Source organism: Agelaius tricolor, unplaced genomic scaffold, assembly GCF_023055355.1.
Source record: "Agelaius tricolor isolate 1412-34295 unplaced genomic scaffold, bAgeTri1.0.p SCAF_7, whole genome shotgun sequence".
Lineage (NCBI taxonomy): Eukaryota > Metazoa > Chordata > Aves > Passeriformes > Icteridae > Agelaius > Agelaius tricolor.
Window position 1 is genome coordinate 20,304,746 of NW_027269267.1, and position 24,051 is coordinate 20,328,796.

General features: G+C 41.2%; 1 protein-coding gene across 4 annotated transcripts in view; it reads left to right on the plus strand.

Moving 5' to 3' along the window:
- The window catches only part of MID1 (midline 1), a 181,559-nt gene that overhangs the window by 18,926 nt on the left and 138,582 nt on the right, over positions 1-24,051 (plus strand). For 2 of the 4 annotated variants that reach the window (XM_071430551.1, XM_071430555.1), the window contains exon 1: positions 13,995-14,251. The exons of 1 other annotated variant lie outside the window; for it this stretch is intronic. The gene's annotated coding sequence lies outside the window, so the exon portion shown is untranslated. Of the gene's footprint in view, positions 1-13,994; positions 14,252-19,002; positions 19,108-24,051 lie in introns of those variants that run through there. One more of the 4 variants, XM_071430554.1, reaches the window with a different exon arrangement.

The window sequence follows — 24,051 nt, forward strand, 5'->3', positions numbered from 1 at the left end:
CCCTGGATGTGGGAGTGGTGCAGGCTGTGCCCAGCGGGGCGGGCGGAGGGAGCAGCGGCCCCGGAGCTCTCCCGGAGCGGGACACTTACTGCACTTATTAAAGCTTAATGTGAATTTCTCTTCTGCAAATGCTACGAAACTGATATATATGCTTATCTGGAAGACACCATCAGTTTCCTGCTTTATCTGAATCATCAGGGAAACAAAAATGACAGACTCTTCATGCTGCTTTTACAGCTGCTGAGCACTGAATCCTCATTCAGATGATCAAGGTGCTGCACTCAGCTTTGCCACCTCGCCCCTGCTCCCCGGCCGGCCCTGCTCCTCTCTTTGTGTGTATGCACCAGTTCGGTATTCCTGAGCTCGTTGTTCCGTTTTAACATAGGTGTGCGGGTTCTCAAGTGTCTCGGTCCCTCTGCGAGCCTCTCAGGAGCCCTGGGCCAGTCCCGAGTCGGCAGACACCGGGGGGCAGCCCCGACAGCGGGGAGACACTGTCTGTGTGTGCCCCGAGGGTGCTGAGGGCACCTGGGCTGGGGGGAGACACTCTCTGTGTGTGCCCCGAGGGTGCTGAGGGCACCTGGGCTGGCAGGGAGACACTGTCTGTGTGTGCCCCGAGGGTGCTGAGGGCACCTGGGCTGGCAGGGAGACACTCTCTGTGTGTGCCCCGAGGGTGCTGAGGGCACCTGGGCTGGCAGCAGGGAGACACTGTCTGTGTGTGCCCCGAGGGTACTGAGGGCACCTGGGCTGGGGGGAGACACTCTCTGTGCCCCGAGGGTGCTGAGGGCACCTGGGCTGGCAGGGAGACACTGTCTGTGTGTGCCCCGAGGGTACTGAGGGCACCTGGGCTGACAGCGGGGAGACACTCTCTGTGTGTGCCCCGAGGGTACTGAGGGCACCTGGGCTGACAGCAGGGAGACACTGTCTGTGTGTGCCCCGAGGGTACTGAGGGCACCTGGGCTGGGCGCCTGTGCAGCGCAAGAGACACCAGAGACATCGGTAGATGATAAAGGGCCGACTCTTAGCAGGGGTTAATTCAAGGTTTTATTAGGAGTCCCAAAGGAGCTCCTGCACCTCAGGGGGCCTCCTGCCGAGAGCCCCGGGAGATGTGCCAAGGTCACATTTAAAGGGAGGTGGAAACCAAAAGTAGATAACATTTTACCAACCAGTAAGTGACCCTGAGGGATGGGTACTGGGGGATAGACATATAGGACAGGGTATGGGGCAAGGCTTGGGGGGCTGACCCCTGGCCTCTGGCTAATCACTCGACAAACTAGACCAAAACTTCTGGATGGAGGGATGGGATGCTGAGTGACTGACAGAGAGCCAGGGTGGGGGTTTGGGGATGATCTCATCCCGGGAGAGGGATAACACAGGCAAAGGGAGGGGGGTACAGTCTGGGATAAACCATTTGGGAAAAATATGGGGATACAAAACAAAACTACTTCAAAGTACTACAAAATATAAAAACGCACTACAACACTCAAGCACTGGGACAGGGAAGTGGTGGAGTCACCATCCCTGGGGGTATTTAAAAGTGCATAAAAACACCTACCCAGCGTAGGGACATGGTTTAGTAGTGGGCTTAGCTGTGCTGAGTTAATAGCTGGACTCGACCTTAAAGGTATTTTCCAACTTAAATGATTCTGTGATTTACATTAAATTTTTGAAGTTTCTCCTCTTCCCATCTCTGTCTCATAATTTATCACCCCATCTACTTTTGCATGTTTATTCTTGCACTTACCCTGTAAGTGCTGGAATTACCCAAATACTGACACCAGTGACAGAATCATTATGATGGATGATGTCTATCTTGGTAAACAGAGGGTCAGCTGCAGCTTTGGGAACAGATTTCCTTAAAATTGCTAAGCCTTCTGGCAGATGATTTCACCATCACCTTCAAACTTCCCAAGTCAGGTTTGGTGTGTGCTGAAGAGCAAGGGGACAACAAAAGCCTTTCCTGCACTTCAGAAAGGAGCCCAAATACAGAATGAATCTGGGTGGGTTTATTTTGTAGGTAACACAAGTGGTGATTGTAGAACAAGCATGACAATTTTACCTCAGGTAACTACAGTACAAAAAATGCCTCTTGCTGAATGCTTATTATTGTATTTGCAGACTGGCTTCATATGTACCACATGTGCTTATTGTTGTTGCATTGTGACTTCAAGCTTTTATGAAGTGATAAGCCACATATTAATAGTTTTAACAGAAGGTTCTCTAGTTGTTAACATGGTAACACCTTGCAAGTACAACATGTTATGTCCATTTTTCGTTCCAGAAATATGCAATATTCTGCACTTCAAAATACATAAGGAAAGTGTCTATTTAGTACTTAGATCTGCTCAATATATTATCTTCCATGAATTCCTACCCTGTTGCTCAGACCTGCTATAAAAATTTGCTGCCTCAGACTGCAAAATATTAATTCATTTCCCAGGAATCTCTTTGGATACAAGCTGTAAAAGCAGATCTGGAAGTTGCACATTTTTTCTTGCTCAATCTTACTCCAAACTGATTGCAAACACTGTTATAGTAACAGGTGTTCAAATGTATCCAACTAAATTATTAGCCAAGCTTGGAAGATTCTTTTTGTTTTCCCTGACCACAGTCAGGTTATCAGTTGCATATGGATGTAATCTTATTCATACTTACCTCAGTAAAAATTGGGCCATTTTTAAAATAAATGAGTTTTCTAATAGCAGGGCTCCATCCTATGACTGTATCAGATGTCACTGGAAATTTTCAAAATAAGGTAGCAGGTACATTATGATCACAGTGACCCAAAGAAAGTCAAAACATTAGTGTTTTGTGATAATAAAAATTAGAAAATCTTATGTTTATTTACATTCTATGTTTCCTAATAAACCAAATTAGGAAGTCAAACTAAAATAAGTTAATGTGTTCCCTTTAGTTGCATCTCGAAGAGTACAAACAAGTATAAAAATTTGAAATTTGGTGCCTTTACAGTAACTTCATTCAACCTGCCCTTCTAAGTGGGCAGTGCATGAAAGCATTTGCCCATGAGTAATATCTTAGTAAATGGTTGTGATTTGATGTGACACATTTTTCCCCCAATTTGCATACCTGATAATAGGCTTCCCAAATATCACCTTCAGATTCAGTGGCAAAAAAGGAACTCATCTGAAAGAAACACTGGATGTAATGTTGGTGATGGGACAATCCCGGGCCTGTGTCCGAATGTGAGACAGAGTTCAGACCATTAAAAGCTATATGGTCTATTGCCACGCTAATGTTTAGTTCTTTGTCTAGTGCAGACTTTTAAACATGTTTCCATGACTCATTAAATCCTCTGAAATAAAAGTTCTCACAATTCCAGTACAGTGGAGCAGTTATTTTTGGACTTAATTACAAACAGGCTAGATAATGAGCTACCTAACTTGTCTCCTTTTCTGAAGAAGGAAAATGGTTCGTAACCTCTCCTTTCTCTAAACAGTATCAAAATCCACTGTATTTGATAGATAAGGAGTGGAAAGTCCATCAAAAAATGAAAGGGGTGCATAAGCAAATGCCTGTTGGGCAACTAATATTTTAAATAACAAGAATATGTATTTTGTGAACTTGTTAAGTATTCAGCTTAAGAGAATATGGTAACCATAGCAACCCCTTATCACCTGTTTGAGATGCTGCAACATCTCCACGAAATGTGCATCAAATACCCTGCTAATATTTGTAAAATGCTGATAATATTAGCTCTTGGAAATGGCCACACTGGAAAACAAATGCATAAAAATGCTTGAGACCCAAGATCACCTGTCTACTGTCTGATTTCTCCTTGCCCTACTACTTTATTTTTATATATCAGTTTGATTTAGCAAAAGCAAAAGATTAATGGGTTCAAGAAGTCACTGGAGGGAGCAGGGTGGTGGACACACATCACTGCTCACCTACAGCATGTCCATAATAACCACCCTCAGTTAAGTGTGCTGAAAGTTTTAGTGGTTTGTGGTGGCCAAACAAAGCCCACAAAAAGGGAAAAGTTTCACAAAAGGATTGAGCATGAGAACTCACAGGAAGACACCCAAAATAAGATAAGTACAGATCCCCTCCTTGCAGCAGTTATCAATCTAAAAAGACTGTGAGTTGTGCCGTTTACTTTATTTGCAGGATTTCAAATTTCATAATGCTGTTACAACAACGTTTTTTTCTGACTGTGGAAACAGCTTCTCTTGTTTTAGATGTTGCATTTCAGATGGTCTCCCTTCTTTTTCAGCTTTGAATATGTAAGTGGCCAGAGCTTTACCCTTCTAAGGTCTAATATAAAGATATGGGAGGTGAAATTTTCTGTGGAGTTATTTCTGTGCTCCACAGCCTTTAGGGCTCAGGATGCTGGGATGGCCTGGAGAGGTCCCCTGCTTAAGTTTTATCACCTTTTTCCAAAGGACTCTGTGCTTTGTTCTTTTTTGTGGTGTACTATGTTTTTCCACACAATGAAATACTTAGAGAAGCAGGTAGTCCCAGTGAATTACAATTTCCTGTGATAAAAGAAACATGGAAATTGTGTTTAAATCATGAGTCTTTCATTTTTGAATCCTTAGTATGATTCTCTTTTTCTCTCTCACTTCAGTGTGAAGTGCAGTACACTGTCTACATGTGCTTCCACTCTGAAGAGACATGCAGAAGGAGGAAAGCAAAATCAGTTGTTGCCAAGTGATCTGGTAATTGAGCAACATGACTGTACAACTCAGCTTAACTCCTGAGTACGTGCTGAGGGGTCTTCCTGTCTCATTTTGCTCTGCAGCATCATATAGTATCAAGTTATTAGTTGTTAATTTTAGGTGACAGATGGGAAACTGAGAGCACCAAAAGCTTGGATTGCTGAAGATGACAGGGTATTCAGGACATCACTGTGCATTCCCATTGACATCAAGGACTTTCTTTATGCTCAAGAGATGTAGAAAAGGCTTTATGAAATGCATGTTAGGACCTTTGCATATCATTGCAGTTTCATAGTGAATTACAGCAAAATTACAGCTAAGGGAGATGTCTGAACAAGAAGGAGAGAGAATATGAGCATATGTGACAGTGTGGCCCTAGGGATCAAAATCTGCATGAAATAGTTTAGAAGGCATGCATTAACCTTCATCATTGGGCTGATGTGCAGTAGCAGCTACTTCTGTGCTTTCTTTTACCCTGCTGTTGGTGTAAAATAATGATATTGGAGAATGTGTTGCAGGCAGGGGTTATAATGGTTGAGTCTCCCTGCAAATAAGTATGTATATTTAAGAAGTAAGACTCTGGACAATATCTGCCTATTTCAATATTGAAGTGATAAATACAAACTAATAATAACCTGTGAAAATAAGAGATGCAAAAATTAATGCCTAACATTTTATTTCTCTGCTGGGCTTCACTTTCCATGAGTCTTACCTGAATTGGATTTTCTGGGTTACTTCAGATTTTTTGAGTATCTTTATGAAAATGTTTATCACCATCTATGAAAACATAGTTTTCATGGGCCACTCTGGTTTTTTTTATTTTAGTTTTTTTTTTTTTTTTTTTTTTATGGGCATCTTATAGAATGAGAATCAAAGGTTCAGATTATGAAAGTGGTTTTCTTGGAACCTGGAGAAGCACATTATCTTTGCAGTCATTGTCTTTTATTGCCAGTGCCATTTAACAAAAAGGAAGGACTGAATAGGTGACACCTCTGGAAATGTGAACTAAAGAAAGTAAAAATTATTTTGGAGACAGGTAAACCTACACTGTATATTCCTGTAAGTAAAAGGAACAAGGTACAGGGACTCGTAAAAGTGCCATCTGAAAATGGTTTAAAAGTTAAAAAAGGGTTACTCGACACAGATAGAAGCGTGAGACCCAACCAGAACAGTCCTCCCAGGGCAGCCCCAGTGAGCCTATTTATAAACACACCAGTTTGAAACCCTCCTTAGCTGGTTTTAAGCAATGCTCCTGATGAGAAAAAACATTAATGTGATAAGCAAAGACTTTCTGAAACTGTCTCCAACTTAACTTCTGTGACTAATGCTTCGTGATATCTGCCCACATCCTTGAATTGCTTCATTTAAAATCCTCTCATAAGAAGGTTCTTTTGATTTTCTTCTAAATTCTTTGCCTGTTTTTCTCATTTGAAATTAGAGGAATGTGATGGTTTTGGTGTTAACCTTCCCACATAAATATATTACATGGTCGGTACCAAGGGTTTCTCTGAAGCAGTGGGAAGGTGTAGTAATCTGATATTTCATAGGTAACCTGACCTTGATGGTAACCCCAGTGAACTTCAGAAGCTTGTGAATAGAATCATGAGTCACATATGTTAGCAAATTCTCAGTTGTATAAAGCGGTTTTCCTGGCCAGAGTTTAAGGATTTGGGATTTGGGTTAAGGTTTTTGCTGTCATTCCCCAGCCCACCCCCTACAACCTCATCTCACCACCAACACTGCAATCCACTGGTATCCTGAGTAGGGAAATATTTTGTTCAGTTGTAGGGAAGAGCACCTTAAGACTCGGTTCTTTTTCCCTGAGAAAGTCCAAGCATATACCTTGGATTTTTCTTAAAGAATTTGGACATATTTCTCTACACATTCATGGATGTCTACATGCACACACATCCACAGACACACACACTTTTCTAGAAGTAATATCAGTAGTCTGATTGTTGTGTTGTCTGGTTAATACACACTTTTGCATTCTAAATACTTAGATTTAGTCCAGAAACTTGTACTTACATCTGCAAAGATTAGTCTTATTGTGTCTTTCATTCCTGCTTATAGCAGAGACTGTGCTGCCCTGATTACAGCAACGTTCAATGTTTTAGCATTTATAGATTTATTCTCTCCTTTATTATCCTCAGCAGTATAAAGACAGCTTGAATACCCAGTCTGAGAATTACAGTGAAGGAGATGAAACCCCTTGCACCCCAGGCACAAGCAATTTTCAGGCTGCAGTTCATATTTCCAGTGTTTAAGATATGATTCCAAATCACATCACTTCACAAGTTTTCCATGTGACCCCCTTGCTGCATAGCTGAGAGGTAACTTTAGTACCCCCCATTCCAACAGGCTGCTGTTTCACAGAAGCCCTTTTCCCATGGGGCAGGGGCTGGCATGGGTAGCCAGGACACTGGGAAAAATAGAAAAGTGAGAATTGTCTACAAAAATGGTCTCGGGAATTTCACCTGCAAATAGTAATCTTCTTGTTCAATTAAGTTTCATATGATAGTGCAGACTGCTGGCAAAGTTTCATGATTAGAAAAATGACATAACAATACTTTAGTCTGACTTGAGCTTTTAGACAACTTTGGCTCCATTGATCTTAGCTGAAATACTGATTTGAGGTCAGCAAAATATTGGTTGGTTGTCCCTTCAGTGACAAAATCCTGGGATTTTTAAAGAGATACCTGAGCTAATTTTTTTACCTCTGTATTACCAAAACTGTGTAGTGTCACTCCAGGGAAATACAACAGAACATTGAAATATCAAATGTTTTCTGAGAACAAGAAATATGAGGAATTAAAATTTGTGCAGAAATATCCCAGTTTTTCCTGTTAATGCCTTGTCCCAGGTGAGATTTTGACAAGGTGTTAAAAGACCAGCATTTCTTCTTTTTTGGGAAGTTTTGTAACACAGAGTCAATCTCTCTATAATTCTTCCTGGACATGGCATGGTCTCAACAGTGCTTTGAGTTTCCCACTTCTGACACACTTGTACATGGCATATGATATGTCTAACCTGTTGCATGCAGGTTCTGTTTTAGACCAGAGTGGCTTAATTGTGAGTGTTACATGCTTTTTTTCCTAAAACTGCGGTTTAGGGGCTTTTATTTCTAAAGGAAGGACTTGCTTGCATGGTTTGATGATCTCAGCTAACTCACAGATAATGGGGATTTGAGTAGATGCCTGCTTGCTTCAAATAACAATTTATCAGTTTAGGCTTATACTTGTTTTAAAGAAATTGTGGCCAGATGACTCTCCCTTGAACCTGTGTTTGGATATATCTCCTGGAATAGGAGAAAAGTATTGATTTTGACAGATACTGTTCAATGTTTGACTGATGAAGGAACATTTGTTATAACTTCTGCTGTTTGCCCAAATCTTTATTTGCTTATCTTTAATCATTTCATGACTGACTTTTGCAACTGGTCACTAAATAAGCAGTTGGTACAAAATGCAATGGAATAAAGTTACTCTCTTTTTTTCTATACTAATAGAGGTCAGAGATACATAAGGCAATTCCTGACTTCTTACTTTAAAATTCTTTTTTTCATGGAGGCTTCTAAGGACTGGAATATTAAAAAAAATGTAGTAATTTAACTATTATCTACTACTTCTAAGAGTAATGAAGTATAATTATCACTGAAGTAACAACTAATTGTAAAATCCTAGGAAATCAAATGGAAAAATAGTGGTAAACTAATTATGATTTCCATTTAATTCAGCATTTATATATATTAGAGAACAGATGTTTTAGAAATTCTGAACCCTTGTAGCATCCTTCTTTGTTAGTCTTTTTAGCTTACTATACTTCCATAGAACTTTAGAATAGACTATCAGAGTCTTCTGATCACTAATTTATTACACATGACTGTGCACCAGCTTGTTCAGCCTAGCAGATCAAGTATCTGCCTCATAGCAGATGTAGTAAAATGAAATCCAGCAGATATTATTCTTTTGATTAAAAAGCCTTAATCAAAAAGTCTAGTCAGTGTAGTCCTAAGGCAAGTGCAGATGGATAATTGTTTAACCACCTTTTTGTCTGTTTGAGCTGAGGATTACATAGTTTGCATAAGTTATGGAGAAAAAAGCTGTCCTGAAGATATCTTCCCTTCTCTCTTGCCTGTGACTGGTGCAGTCCCAAGTGAGATCAGAGCACCTTGAGTGATTATGTAAAGGGTGAATGGTCTTCTAAGGGTGGTTTCACCAAGAAGACTGAAGGATGCCCTGATCTTCCTCACATCTGCCTGTTTTACTGATACCCTTCCAAAAGGCTGAGTCTTGAAAGGCAATGAATTCCCCAAAAATCCACCTTAAGGACACCTTTGTGCACTGTGGCTTTCAGTGTGCATGTGTACATGCAAGGATGTCTGACACTGCTGGTCCCAGTTTTAAAATTCTGTCAGAAAATGTGTGTGCATTTAGATGCCATGATTCAGACATTCTGCCAGCACAGTCACTTTGTCTTCACTGCATTCACTGCAGCAATGTTTATAAAAGCAGCTAAGTACTGCTTGGTGAGATCCAAGCCCTGAACAGTCTTACATTCACAAATGTTAACTATATCATTTGAAATCATTGCAGGATAATATTCACATCTTCACAGTTCTTCATATTTGGGGTATTTCAGCATTTTTCCTCTTTTTTTTTTATACAGTCTTCTCATAAATTTTTCTTCATCTTACAACCTCATATTTTGTGCCAGTTCTTCTAGAGGTTATTTTAAATGCCAGCGTTGTCTTGAGTTAAGTATTCTAGTGTTATATGGGGTTATTAAGAAGTATTTTGTATTCTGGACATTCTGCTCTTCCTACAGGTGCCAATTTAAAACTACCAAGGGAAGGACTATAAAAACAATTAGAAATTAATTTCAATGCCAATAGTTTGGGTGTGAATATTACATTTTTCTCTCAAAGTGCAGCAGTCTAGCTGCTTGTCTTATTTTGAAAAACATGTTTTTATTAGTGGTCTGTATTACAGATTAAAGGCAATATATTTGTGATTGACTTTATACCTGAAGATGCTCATTTTCAAACTAGGTTGTTTCTTTTTTACCTATATGCTGGGTCATATATTTCTCTGCTGCAATTCTTTCACTCCTACCTATAATCAGATCCTGGGGTCTGGTCTGTCTTTGTTTGGTGCAGCTCAGTAAAAGAAATGGAGTGGTTCTCTGTCTTTAGTGTATATTAAATTCTCTGGGCCCAGGAGGATTTCCATGGCAGCTGGAATTCAGCTAATGAGAGAAAGTAATTTTTGCCACTTCCTGTTCTGTGCTCCCCCTGCAGCTGATGCAGACTTATCTTGGTCTGGACTATGTAAACTGTATTACACCAAAAAAACCTCCAGCAACTGAGTGAGTCCACATTAAGCTGTTTTGCATTTGATCCCAGTTCAAAATAATTCCTGTGTTTGGTAATTTACTAGAAACAATGACAGTAGATAAGGAAGGTTTAGTTAAAAAATCAGTGAGCAAAAGTTTCAGATTCTGGAACAGTGATAAATTTTTGGTATCAAGATTTTTGTCTTTGCCTTGTCACAGCTTAAAATCTTCAAAACTGCACACTGTATTGATAAGAACTGAACTAAGCCTCTTCCCACTAAATTTAGAAGAACATTTTAAGAAATAGTTGATGTGCTGACAAAGAGTACTCAACACCTAATTTACTATGTCTTTGTAAAAAATGTGTGATATTTTTACATAATGTACAATTTGTAACTGGTATTACAGTGGTGAGGTTTTCTGCACATTTATAGGAACTCTCAAAGCTTTTTGAATACATAGACAGGCTCACTACACATTCTAACATTATATCTTTGTCTTAAGTAGCAAAAGGAGGCAGGATTTTTAGTTAGAACTCAAGAGCCTGAGTTTTCACAAGTGCCTGCTGACTACTTTTACCAAATCAAGAGCAGAACAGCACGAACCATGCTGAAGATCTTCCTGATCAATGCTGCCAATAATGGAAGCCCAGCTAAAGTTATCCTGCCTTGATTTTACTTTAGTGAAGGGGGCAACATAATGAGACATGAGGCTGGATGGAGGGCTTGTGTGTCTGCCCTTTGTGTCTGGGAGTGCTTGGTGTGTGATAAGGACTGGGGCAGGCATCCACAGTGAGCAGCAAGGTCAGAGCTACTTTGGTATTTGTGTGTCACTCATAACTCCAAGGGGTTTGATAAGAGGGATATGTGACCATTACTGCTGATAACCAGTGTTCACATAACGTAAAACTGCCAATGGCTTGGTGTGCTTGTAGCCATTTTGCTTTTAACTTGGATTAGTTCAATAAGAATCCTTTAAAACTATTGTGGTCCCTACCATGACTTTGGTCTGGCTTATACAGATCTTTGCTCCCAGTGATGTCTGAACTTACACCTGGCATCAGCTCCTCTGGCTGCTCTTACCTCCACTGGTTCCACTGAACAGACTGTAAAGGTTTCCTGTCAGGGATAGAATCTCCTTTTACTTCCAAACACCACAGGGCTTTCTCATGCACACACATACACTTGGGTTATAGATAGGAAATCTGATTTTCTGAGGAAGGTGTAAAAACCAGCACCTGTCTTCTTGCATCCCCAACAGCAATTCCTTTTCCTCATATCCAGCTGCTTATCTGTGTCTTTGGATGCTGGCTACCCTCAAACCACCCCAGATACAGATCCTCTCTTTTCCTCTTGTGTCACTCAGAGTACTCTAGGAAGTGAAGTGCAGGACCCAGTTTTCCGAATCCACTGTGTGTAATAATACCACTGCACCCCCTGCAGCTGGTGCCGACTCATCTTGGTCTGGACTACAAAAACTGTACTACACCAAAAAACTCCAGCAAATGAGTGTGGGTTAATCACAAAGTACATTCCTCAAAGGTGGGAAGTGAATGGCATAAATAGAATAGGAGCTCTGTGACTCTGGATTTTAAAAAAATAGTCCACACCCTACCCTGAACATAGGTCATCAATTGTAATGGTTTCAATTTTTTGTTGATATGGAACAGTTTTGGAAATCAGTTTTCATCCTATATAATCCACTCAGTTTTGATGCCACATTCTGCTGGGTTTTCAGTAAAATGCAGTACCCACCCAGTTCTGTAAATTGTGCATGTTATATGGGAAAAGGTGTCTGCATTTACAGAGAAATTGCACAATTGTTTTATCTTTATAACGTTTGAGTTCTTACAGAAACTTTTGCTCTGTTCCCATGTGAAACTCTGAAGCTGTCCTAATAACCCCCTTCTTAAAACCCTGAAATCAAATATAGGGGTTTTGTTTAAATCCTTTATAATCCTTATTAATTTTGTAAGTTTTGAACTTTTTACTACATCCTCTTCACTGGGGTAGTTTACCCCTAATATTCGAATTATTTTGAAAAAGTAAATTTATATTTCCTTTGAATGCATCCTGGAGAGGATTCTCCTAGATTTAAAGCAGTAAGAGGTCTTCACATACCACATACTCATTTTAAGTGACACGTGTCCCTGAGCTATGCTCGGGCAACAGAGGACAAGCATTCCTGCTAAGTGCTTTTAATGCACCTCACTCTGCATTGCAGCTGCTTCAAGCTGTTGTGCAAGTGGGCAGTGTTAGACCATCACTGGGGCATCACTCACTTGTCTCCACATTGGCTAGAGAAAGTGGTTTGTCTTACCCCTGTGCAGCTGTTCTATTGATCCCCGGAGACGGCTGGTGTTGTACATTAAAACATAAAATTGGATCCTTCCTTCTGAGGACACAGGCCAGGCTAGAATAAAGTTGGACCTGGATAAATTCCAGTAGTGGTTTCAGTCAAGTTTTCTCTCAAACCATGCCATGCTTCTGACCTAGACAGTGCCAATGTTATGCAAGCTCCTTTATTTCTTTCAGTTGCAAGAAAAATCATTATTGTCTTTAAATGGAAAAACAAATACGTACATATTTCTGATCTTTTCTTTCTTTTCCTGTGACATACCCACTGCTGGAGCTTATCATAAATTAAAAGGAAATCTATTTTTGGAAGCTTTTAATTAAAGTCCTGCAAACATATCATTGTAACTTTTTTTTTTTTTTTTTCTGTAACTCAATTCAATAAGATTACTTGAACTGCTAAGGGTTTTTATGGATAGTGGCTAATTTTTTCATTGGTAGATAAAGCCTACCATGAAGCAAATTCATGATATTGGGACTTTACTTCAGGCATCAGATTTGCCTGATTGTTCCCTAAGATCAAAAGACAGATTTCCATTAAGAACAGAACAGAATAACTAACAGGCTTCTGAGCTGATAGTAAGTTAGAAAAGTTAGAAGCCTTCTCCACTTTGGAGAAGATTGGCTGGTATCAGTTTGCAGGCTTGCACTTCTCTGGGTTTTTTTTGTTTGCGGGGGTTTTTTGTTTGGTTGGTTGGTTTGTTGTTGTTGTTGTTTGTTTGGGGTTTTTTTTGTTTTTTGGTTTTTTTTTTTTTTAACTCCAGAAATTTGGAACTAAATTTTCTTCAAGGTCCCTTCCAACCCAAACAATTCTATAATTCTATGAAAGGTGTAACTCAAACAGCAATGGCACTTCAGAGTTGAGATTTTTGATTTTGTCTTTTCTTTGTTGATTTTAATGAAAGCCACCGAGGGGCAGCAGATAGCAGCTGATCTCGTTAAAAAACTAAACAAAGCAAAACACTTTTTTTTTTCTTTGAAGTTGCATTTCCAGTCCAGTGTTATCTTGCTTGAAAAACCTCAGCTTCAGGAATGAGGAAACAACCCTCCCTAAAGAAGGGAAAGCAGACTGAAGATAGGGATGATTAAACGTTTGCCACTAAAATAAAACTTTGCAACAAAACATTTCCATAGCCTACGGACGCACACATGTATTTTCGTTCCTTCCAACAGACAGGCACTTGCCCTTAATGTAAATGGCAAACGGAATTGTGCTTCCTGCTCTTGTCATGATGTAATTTTCCCTTTAATCTGACATGAGGAAATCGGTGCTTCTGGAGACGGGATATCGCCACTTTACGGGGCGGCTGTCGAGCGTTCCTGCATCACCCTGATGCTGCAGTAATTTCAGCTGGGCATTTACATATCCTTGCCTGGGAGTCGGCTAAGCTTCGAGCAGACCCGGAGCAGTTACATGAGAATGGGAATAATCTCTTACACCGCAAATTGACTTCCCTCTTTGTAGCCCTAGACACTGTTTCCAGCTGCTTTCAGTCTTTTAAATCCTTGAAAGCTTTCCTAATCCGCGTGTAGGCAGCAGCCTTTATGTGCTCTGCCGCCCTCCCCTTCCCCGTGATTGGCGAGGCCATTCCACAGCCAACTGCTCCATCCCTGGGCTGGGTTTGAAATCAGAGCCGGCCGGACAGTTGCCTCCCTGCCGCCGACTTTTCATAGGCTGGGCAAAGAAGGTTGGGAAACTTGACATTGTCTTAGGGCTCCCCCCTAGCCAAGAATAAAAAGAGGGGGGGAAAATAATAGACGGGAAAGAGGAGGGAGGGAAACTTGCTTACGGTGGGAAACTTGATGGATTTGTGCCCTGCCGACAGCAGCGCGGAGTGAGCAGCCCTGGCCGGCTGGATGGATGATGGGAATCTCACCATGAGGCAGGTAAGGAGCCTCTGCCCGCCGGCTCCGGCCACCACCGCTCCCAACCCCTGCCGAAACCCGCTGCTTTCCCCCCCTCTTTATTTTCTTCTTATAATTGTAAATTTCCGGGTGGGAAAAAAAAAAAATTCTTTCCCCCCCCCACCTCCCTGGGGGAGGCATCTCTGCCTCTCCGATTCCCCCGGTAGGCAGGGAAGGGATGCCAGGCAAGTCATGGTGCGTTTTGGACTCGCGGGGAGCATGGAAGCGGTTTGCGAGCTATGTAAATCAATTCCAGTTTGCCATGGTCTAAGGGCATTGTGTAGGCTGTCTCGCAGCCCTGTTTGTGACATGCGAAAGAACTTGCTGTGTTATAAGCCTAAATATGCCAATAATTCAGCCCAAGGATAATTTATTAAACAGCTCTGCGTGAGTTCCTTGCCTGCCAATGCTTTAATCTTCTGATTGTTTTAAAACGTAGTAGTTTCAAGCTGTCTTGCAGCTTCACAAAAGTACTTTGAGATGGGTTTTCTAGGGATTTTTTTCTAAGATTATTCAAATTAGGGGTTTTTTAAAGACTTCTATTCACCTGAGGAGACAAAAGGAGCTTTTCTTTTCATTCTCACAGTTATAAAGCACAGTGGCAAAATGGTTTTGATTCTTGTTTTTCATAGTTTTACAGCAACAATGTACACTTACAAGAGCCTTGTGGGAGGAAGAACAACTGGCTGTATCATTCAAAGATCTGTCCCAGTTTAAAAAACCAGTCCACTTCATAAACTTGCTCATAATATGTTATTTTTTGGGTAGGCAATAAATAAATAAGAGGTAATAGAAGTTATCTAGGTTTTTCTGTGTGGGTGTCATTCATTCAGTTCTCAGGGGGACTTGTATAGTATATGTCCAGGAAATGCATGTGTGAGGATTTTGCACCTGTAGTGCAAATGGAACATTTGTTTTACACTCGCTTTCTGAAACCATGGTGGGAAATCCCAGCTTCCTTGCCAGTTTTCTCGAAGTTACAGGAGGTGAGGAAGGGTGAAAAAAAATGCAGGTGATAGAAGAAGAAAGGTATTTCTTGCTCCCACTTATAAAATCACCACTCTTTAAAGAGAGAGAAATTCTTGTCCTTGCAAAGCACAATGAAGGACATTTTATATACCCAAGCCAGTCAGCTGGATGTACGCAGTCATCAAAAATCATTATCGCCACAAGAGGGTACTTTGGCACAGGGGGTTACCAACGAGGAGTGCAAAAGAAGCAGAAACGTTACAGGAAGGCAATAATAAAGTGTAAAATGCTCTGTGAAACGTGCACTTCACCCTCCTGAAATATTTCCACCTAAAGAATAGGCTTCAGGGATAATGAAGATTCATAAGCGGTGGGTTAAAAGAGCCAGGCGAATGAGGCTAACAGAGAATGGGGGCGGAGGGGGGAGGCTGAGGCGCACACGTACCCTGCAGAAGAGGAGGAGGGATGGGAGACATTCCATGCCAGGAAGGAGCAGGCACAGGCGGGCCGGGTCTTGCCGCGCCCGGCCCGTGCGGGGCTGCGCGCTCCCGCCGCGCTCCTCGGGGGCGCGCCCGCCGGGCAGGGTCTGTTCCACACCTGCCCCAGCGCCGCCCCTCTCTCCGTGCCAGAGGAACACTTCGGCACTGCTCCTCTGCCTTCCCTTGGCTTGCTGTGCACAAATAGTTTCAGTTCGGCCGGGAAGTTGTGTGGGCGCTGCTGGGGCCAGGGACACAGCCCAGGGAGCTGGAGGTCAGGGTGGTGCTGAGCTGCTGCGTGCATCAGCCCCTGTCAGCAGAACTCCTGTTTTAGTGGGAAATGAAGGTTGTGATGGGCCGTGAAGTAACCATATAAAAGGTTTAGGAAATCCAGTACAGCTGACACTTAGAAGCAGGCAAGCCATGTGAAGCTGGAGCCCTCATCGCTGCTTCTAGCTGGAAATTGTTAAAAGTTGGAAAGTAATATGCAGAGGGTGACTTTTCCATGGCCTTCCTATTCAGAGCAACAGAGAGCTCTTTTTTACCTTCTCTTCCACCTTATAATCATCTCTCCCTACCTGTCCTGTTGCTTTCTCTGCCCTTCCTTGGTGATCCTTTCCTCATCCTTACACCAGCTGGGAGGGAGTGGGTTAACTCCTTCCTCTTCACAGGCTTTGGGAGTGAGTGCTCCCACTTTGAGAGGCTCTTGGTAGAAGCTATAGCTCAATTTGGTGTTGCAGAGTTAACTATCAAGGACATAGGCATATGGCAGTGTACTGCAGGTGTTGGAATGAAACCATGTACTATGCTGATGACTGATCTGACCCAAGGGCAACCCACAGCTACTGAACAATAGCACATAGAAAGAAAAATTCACTAATTTCCCCAATAGAAGTGGAGGAATTACTGTGGAAATGTAATATGCAGCCTGTTGATAAGATTCAACCTACTTTACTACTGTGCCAGTCAAATAGTCTCCAGCAGGTCAAAGGGGGTGGTGTAAATACTGAGCTGAGACTTGTAAATGAGAGAGTATAAAGAAGCAGTAATTTGTAGCTGATCATTGAAAACCTCAGCAAGAGCTGTCTTCTTGCTGTCTCATAGAATAAACCTACCTTATTTGTTGGACAAATAATGTCCAACAACAAAAGAAGGAACATTTCTATCCCATCTGGGAAACTATGCTGATCCCAATGTACCAGTAAAAGTTTAAACATCCACAGGAAATATGAAATATACCCTTTTGTGTGTACTGTAAGACTAATGTTAGGAAGCAGAAGTGCAATTTTAAGGGTATCTTACATAGTTGCAAAAAAATAAAGATGTAACTTTTTTTTTTTTTTTTTTTTTTTTTTGCTTTGCAGAGCACAGAGTTCAGTTTGTTATTTATAAAGTAAGGAAATGTGCAGGTGATGGAAATTCCTAAAGAGGTGCTTAGCCTTCATGAAGGTGGAGTTTTTGTGAGGGTGGACACAGTTTTGAGGCTGGATTCCCTGAGTTTGCCGCAGAACTGGAGAGGGCACTGTGGGCTCTGTTTTGTTTCCTAAGCCTACTTCACAGAAAATCAAATGTTTGATGAATTTTAATACTTCATTTTCATTCCCTTTCAACCACAATATATCCCTGAAGTGCAGCTCGCAGGAGTGTCATTGACAAAAAATGCAGCTCCTTATTTTGGCCTCTTCCCATTGAAGTACCATTGACTTTGATCGAGGCAGTCTTGAGCCTTGAGCCCTTTGTCACATAAAGAGGTTCAACTAAACAACTCTTAACTGACAGGCCACCTAAAAATGAAAAACTATGTTTCTAAGATACATAAAACCATTACAATTACTTATCGTGTCTGCAGTCATATGGCTTTTAGTGTGCATATAATTCACCAAGTGAACAAAGGCTGTATACAATTTCGGTGCAAAACATATGCAAAATTCAAAATCACCCCCTTTCCTTTCAGCTGTTTAAGTTTTTAGCATGTGTTTCTTATTTCCTATTTTCTTTTGCATACCTTTTAAAATTCCCAATGTGTTCTTCTGTAGAAAAGTTGTATTTTTATCCTGAAGTTCTGTAATCCTTTGCCTTATCTTATAGAGTTCATCCTGGGATGTTTTGTTGCTTGTTTGGCCTGTAAGGGAAGAAAGAGCATCTTAAAGAATGCTGCCCCTTTTTTTGTGTGTACCATGTAGAATAAAGAAAACAGGTGTACAGAATCTGCAGGCTGGGAGTGTATCAGTTAATTAGTGACTGGACTTTGCTGGGTAGGAAGCCTGGTGAGGATTTTTTTGTGTGTGTGTATGTGTGTTGTCTGCTCCCTTTGATCACTTGTGTGGCAAATAGACATGCAGGGTAGCTATAGCAACATGTGCTGTAGGTTGGTGGGAACAGAGGGGATGGGTTCCCCTGACAAAGGGTAGTTTGTTAGAGTGGTTGGTTCTGATTAGAAAAAGGTGGCACCAATCAGGGCATTTAAAAACATCAACTTTGAAAAAGCAAATGAATGTTATCAGTTTCAAAGTAATTCTTGTTTCTGTAGCTCTGCAAGAGTAGATCGTGTGGAAGATTGGTGAGGAAGGGGGAGGGATAATAAAAAGCAGAGCATAACCCATTTACACTTTTGAATGTAAAAATATTCATGCTGGATGTGCTTTTTCTTGTGGTGCTGCACTCTCTATGCAGTTTGCAAAAGAAGCCAAATTTGCAGGAGCCAAATTCCCACAGATGATGATACAAATAGTTGTGGTTTTAAAATATGGCTTCAGGAGGCACTGAAGCCTGATAATGTAATGTTAAGTAGTGCATCTGATCCATTACCTTTGGCTGATTTGTAAGAGTTTTGTGTGCAATTTGCAATCCCAAGACCCTGTTCCTATTTCAGCAGCCTACCTGTAGAGGTCAGACTTGAAGCTCTCAAAATCTTCCTATGATAGAATTTCAACCTAAAGTTGCAAATATACATATCCATAACCACTTTCCTCATTAACTTTATGTGGAATACTTTTAAAATAATGTTGGTTTTTCAGTGTCAGGTTATTAAGTAACACCACGTTCTGCATTGATGGAAGCCTGAAATACATCAAAATTCAGCTTCATTTCACATCTTGAACAGAGCCCAACCTAAAGCTTTTATTAGTGCCTGAATTATTTAGATGTGTATCTCTGTCTCCATGATCCCCACCAGGCCTCCCACCTTTTACGAGGTCTGTCTGCAGCTCCCTCCCTCCGGCCTGCCCAGCCCTCTGCTGTGCTGGCTGCCGCCTTCCCACTGCTGCCTGGGCTCAGGGCTTCCCCCCTGGCAAGGCACAGGGAAGCAGGCAGTGCCACAGAGGGGCTCAGCAGCTTCTGAGCACTGCAAAAAGTTGTCAGACCTCAGAGTCCCTCCACAGAGTAGCACGAGAGGTAAGGGGTCTGCTGGAGCCCGGGCTCAAGGAAAATGAAATGCTGGGAACAAGGAGCTCACGGTGGTGAATGCTCAGGGAATCTGCTGAGGCTCAGAAAGTGCTTCAGCATTTGGAGAAACAGTTTAATTTGTCTGTGGGTGAAGAATGAGTGGAGGGAAAGGAGCAGACAAGTATTCACACCGTTGTATTAATTGCCTTTTGGATGTGTGCTGGAGTTTTGTTTGAAGTGAATTTCAGACTTCATAGGGTATTTCATTCTTTAGCCTGTTTTTGGTTCAAAGTCTTTATTACAGTCGTGCAGCTTAGAGCTTGTAATGCTTTAGCAAGCTGTAAGGAATTACTGCATATCCCTGAGATCCCTGGCTTGCCGTGCAGAATCCAGCCTGTCTGAAAGTTGGGAAAAGTGCTAAAGGGTGGGAAGCTGATTTTGATCTCTTTTCTAAACAGTAAAAATAGTTCTTAATTCTTTAAAATTCTTTCCCATTTGCTGTCATGTCATGTTTTTTTATCATTAGTATTTATATCTTCCCGGGGGATGTGGGAGGAGAAAAAAAGCTGGCAAAGAAGCAATGTTTGTTTGGCCCAAAAAGTTTTATCAACTTTGTTGATGGAATAAGTGTTGAGATAACTGGGTGCAAGAACAATTTTAAGATAATAAAACAAATAAAAGAAATTCCAGGCTTTTATTCCTGTAAAAGAAATAAAAGGACAGTAAATGAGAAGATCCATGGGGCTGATAGGATTTTTTTTATTGTAGTGTGATAGATTTTAAGGAAAATATTTATGGAGGAACATTTTATGCCTCCAGAGCTGGTGACAGGTTAGGACAGTTGCTGCACACTTTGGGTCAGGAAGGCAAACGTATTTCTCATGCCTTTGGTGGCAGCAACATCTTCCCATCACTCTTCTCCCAGGCTGTCCTGTGCTCCCTGTACACCTGTGGGGCTCAATGTCTGAGCAGGTGCCCAGGACTGATGGCATTGACTCCTCTCTTTGGGTCTGTAGGTATTTAATTACTGAACAACTGCAGCAGGACCTTAGAGAGATCCCCCTCCCCACACACACTCCAGAGTGGTAGGGCAGACTCATTTGTGCTTCTGGCAAGCTGATGCACTTTGCAGACTCAGGTGAAGCACAGCTTGCTTAGATGAGACCCTCCCTCCCCCTCCACACCATCTCAGGGTCTCTGGATCTACCTTTTTTTTTTTTTTTTTACCTTTTTTTGAGGCACTAGCTGAGACTGATGATTTTTTTTTCAAAAAATACTGAGAAAGTAATATTTTATGGCAAAATTGTTCTCAAAATAATTCCATTCTTTTTTTTAGTAGTTATTCCATATGGAAACATGATCCCTTTTGGTTTTTATTTTGTTTTGATTTGGGGTTTTGTTTAGGGTAGGATTTTTGGTTTGGTTTTTGTGGTTTTCTTTTTTCTCTTTTTAATTTGGCTTGTTTTGTGTATTAGTTTGGGGAATTCTCTTCCTGAGGGGCAATTGGAGACATGGGGGAAAAAAAAAAAAAAGGAAGAAGAAACACTTTTTCATAATTTATATTTTGAATTTGAGTTGCCAAATCTAGCCACTTCATCATTAAAACAGCCAGCATCCCAGTTTTAAGGATCTCTTCATCACCAAGCAAGCTTCAAAAGTTTTGGAGGGGGTTTTGGATATATCATTGGATTGTACCTAATATTATACCCTTATTGCAAAATCTGTATGTATTTTACATGGAAGATGTACACTCTATTGACAGCTTCTCCTTTGTGGATCAACCCAAGGTCTGCCTCTGCTTTTTTCCTCCTTTGGAACCAGCTCCAGCTCCCTGGGCAGTGAAATCTCGAGCCCTCAGCCTGGTCTCTGGTTCCACCTCAGCTCTGGATGCAGGGATACAGACAGACCTCTCTCTTACTACTTGTGCTTCTGTTCTTGTTGGAATTGCAAGAGGCTGTAGGCAGAAGCCTACATAACTCTGTAAATAATCTCACTGAAAAATACGCAAGTTGTAAATCTGATGTGCAGAGGAACAGCAAGAATAGGGGAAGGGAAAGCTGCCCTGGGCAGCCTGGGCAAGGAAAAGGACTGTTCCTTTCAGGGCACATGGATACAGCTCTTGGGCAGGGACATGTTGTCAAGCACAGACCAGGTTTGTCCATGCAATACTCAAGGGATGGTGTGTTCTTTGCTTGTGCCTTGTACCAAACGCCATCGATACCAGCACGCATTTCCTCGCTGAGAGCTGCTAAGCTACACAGGCCTCATTCTGAACAACTCAGGAAGCCTAGGTTTTAACCATACAGGTCAAAATTTGCCCTATCCCACCAGCATCTATTGAAATAGGTAGATGATTAATGACTTCACTTCTAAGTGGGAAACCTCAGAATTATAGTTTGGACAGAGATTTCAAACTGGGATTTAAGCAGTTCAAAAGTGCATTGTATTGTTTTGGTCTAATTAACACAACATGGTGATAAGACATTAAAGCAGAGTGACAACCCTATACATTGATAACAGGGGACATTAATGCCTGGAGACACAGTCTACATTGTAAAAATCTGAAAAAAAAGGGCTTATTATGTTAGATAGGTCAATGTGATTTGACCTAGTTTTGCTTTGCTGCTTGGAAATTATGTCAGTATTTGTTATGTCATCTCCTTGGATGAGCAATTTAACATCCTTTTTGCATTGCAGTGTTGTCCTAATATTTTATATATTTACTAGGTCTCTAAAAGGATCCTTCAGGCTAATTCTAGAGATCCGAGGAAAACTGATACAAGACAAAAACCTCCTGAAACCAGCTTCCCTTTCATATATGTCCTCTGTATAACAAAAAGCAGTAAATTTAGTCACAGCAAAATTATAGCTACAAATTCTGAAAAGCATCTTGTCCCCTTTGTATTTAAAACTCAGTAAAATTCATGAATATAAAATAACTATGCTAACATATGTAACCATGTACACCTTTTCCACAGAGGTTTTTAATTGCTAAGACCCTTCATTTTTAACTTTACCCAGATGCTTATGTAAAATAGAGTGGCTTAAAGGAACCACACCATATTCTTCCCTGGTAAGAAGAATAAGGTCTCATTCAAAGTCCTCAGTATTTCTCTTGGGAAAAATGAGGTGTTTTTTTAGTCTTCATCTAAATCACAAGCCCTTTCCTTCATATTTATATTCGTGTTGGTTTTTCCCTCTGCTGCCATCTGGACTTGTAAGACATTTGCCAGGGCTCAAGTTGTGGTACATCAGGGAGCAACCAGGGAATTAGATGTTCTTTGCTCTAATGGAAAAATTTTGCTGTTGCAGTATTTTGGTAAATGTTAGCAAAGGAAAGCTCCGTCTGTTCCTTAGCTTTACCTACCTTCTCACAGCTATGCCACTTACTGTGTTTAACAAATGTAGGGTATGGCAAGGTTGCCCCTTTTGCTTCTCAATATTTCTTGGTCCAAAATGAGTAGCTCTGAAGCCTGATTTTGTTTTTGCTGAAGTCAGTGTTATTGGGGAGGTCAGGCAGATCCCCCGTTCAAAATAGTCTTTTATTGTATTTATTCAAATACATCTTTGTGACAAATGCTGAACAGATCAGGCGGTAGTGTGAGAGCAAAAAACAGGCTTTCTTTCCCAAATTTTCTGGCAATTTAAAAAAAATTCCTATTTTCTTGAATAATAAGAAATTTATTCTTGAGTTTCAGCATGAGCTTTTTTCTTTCAGTGTTAAAATGAGCTGAGTAAAATCTGTACAAGTTCTTCACAATTTCTTCACAAATACATCTAATCTTCCAAAGGTCCTACTTATTTAGAATTCTCAGCTCAAGTAAAATTAAAAATTGTAATAGCTATCTGAATTCTTTGAGCATACTTGAGATGCAAATGCTCTTACATCCCTTGTTAACCAGCTTAATTGGAACAAAAGCTCAATATCAATGTGTGTTCAGAGGTGCCTCTTCTTTGCTATAACATTTGCTCTTGATCCCTAATTAAGCCTTATTACTGAAGGTTAAAAAATCCTCCTGCATTTAACTCTCCTTGAATGTCTTGACTGCAAAAAAAATCATCAGGGTAGGAGTCTGCTATTGCCTCCCGTGTGCCTCCTTCTTTTAAGTGGAACTAAAGTGTAAACTGCTTATGAAGGATTAGCAATGACTGGAAATACATATCACATATCTCCAGAGTAGCAAAAGCCTCATGCATGAGGAAGATGATGGTTGTGGGCTGACAAGACGATTCACATAGCTAGAGAGACTGTGCAGGGATTCATGGAAAGTTCTCACTGTACTTTGGAGATTATCTGGCCCAGCCTTCTCTTCAGCACAGGTTGCTACAGCAATTTCCTCAAACAGTATTGAGAATTTCCAGCGCATGAGAGCCCACTGCATTCCTGGCAGCCTCTTCCAATTTTCTTTTTTCTTTTTTTCCCCTTCAATCTAGACAGATTTTTCTTGCAGCACTTCATGCCCATTACCTTTCTTCTGTCATCAGGCATTCTTGTCTAGAGAGTAGCTGTTTCCTCTATAACTAACTATAGATATTCAAGTAGTGTGATTAGATCTCCTTTGAACCTTCTGTTCTCCAGGCAGAGTAAACCTGTTTCCTTCAGCCTTCCTTCATGTGTCAAGTGCTACCACACCCCAATAATCCCAGTGGCCTCTGCTGGGCCCTTCTCAAATTCTGCAGCTGAGGGGCCACAAGTGGTCACAGTATTCCAGGCGTGGCCTTGTCAGAAGAGTGAAATAGCCACATTTCTTGGGTTGCTGACTGCACTCTTTCTGGAGCAGCCCAGGAGGCTGCTGGCCCCCTTCCCTGCCAGGACACACTGCTGGCTCTGCCACTGCCCCCAGGTCCCTTTCAGCAGATTCTGCTCCAGCCCATCAGTGCCCAGTTTGTGCTGCTGCTTGGGATTACTTCTTTCCAAGTACAGAACATTAAATTTATCTTTGTTTAAACTCA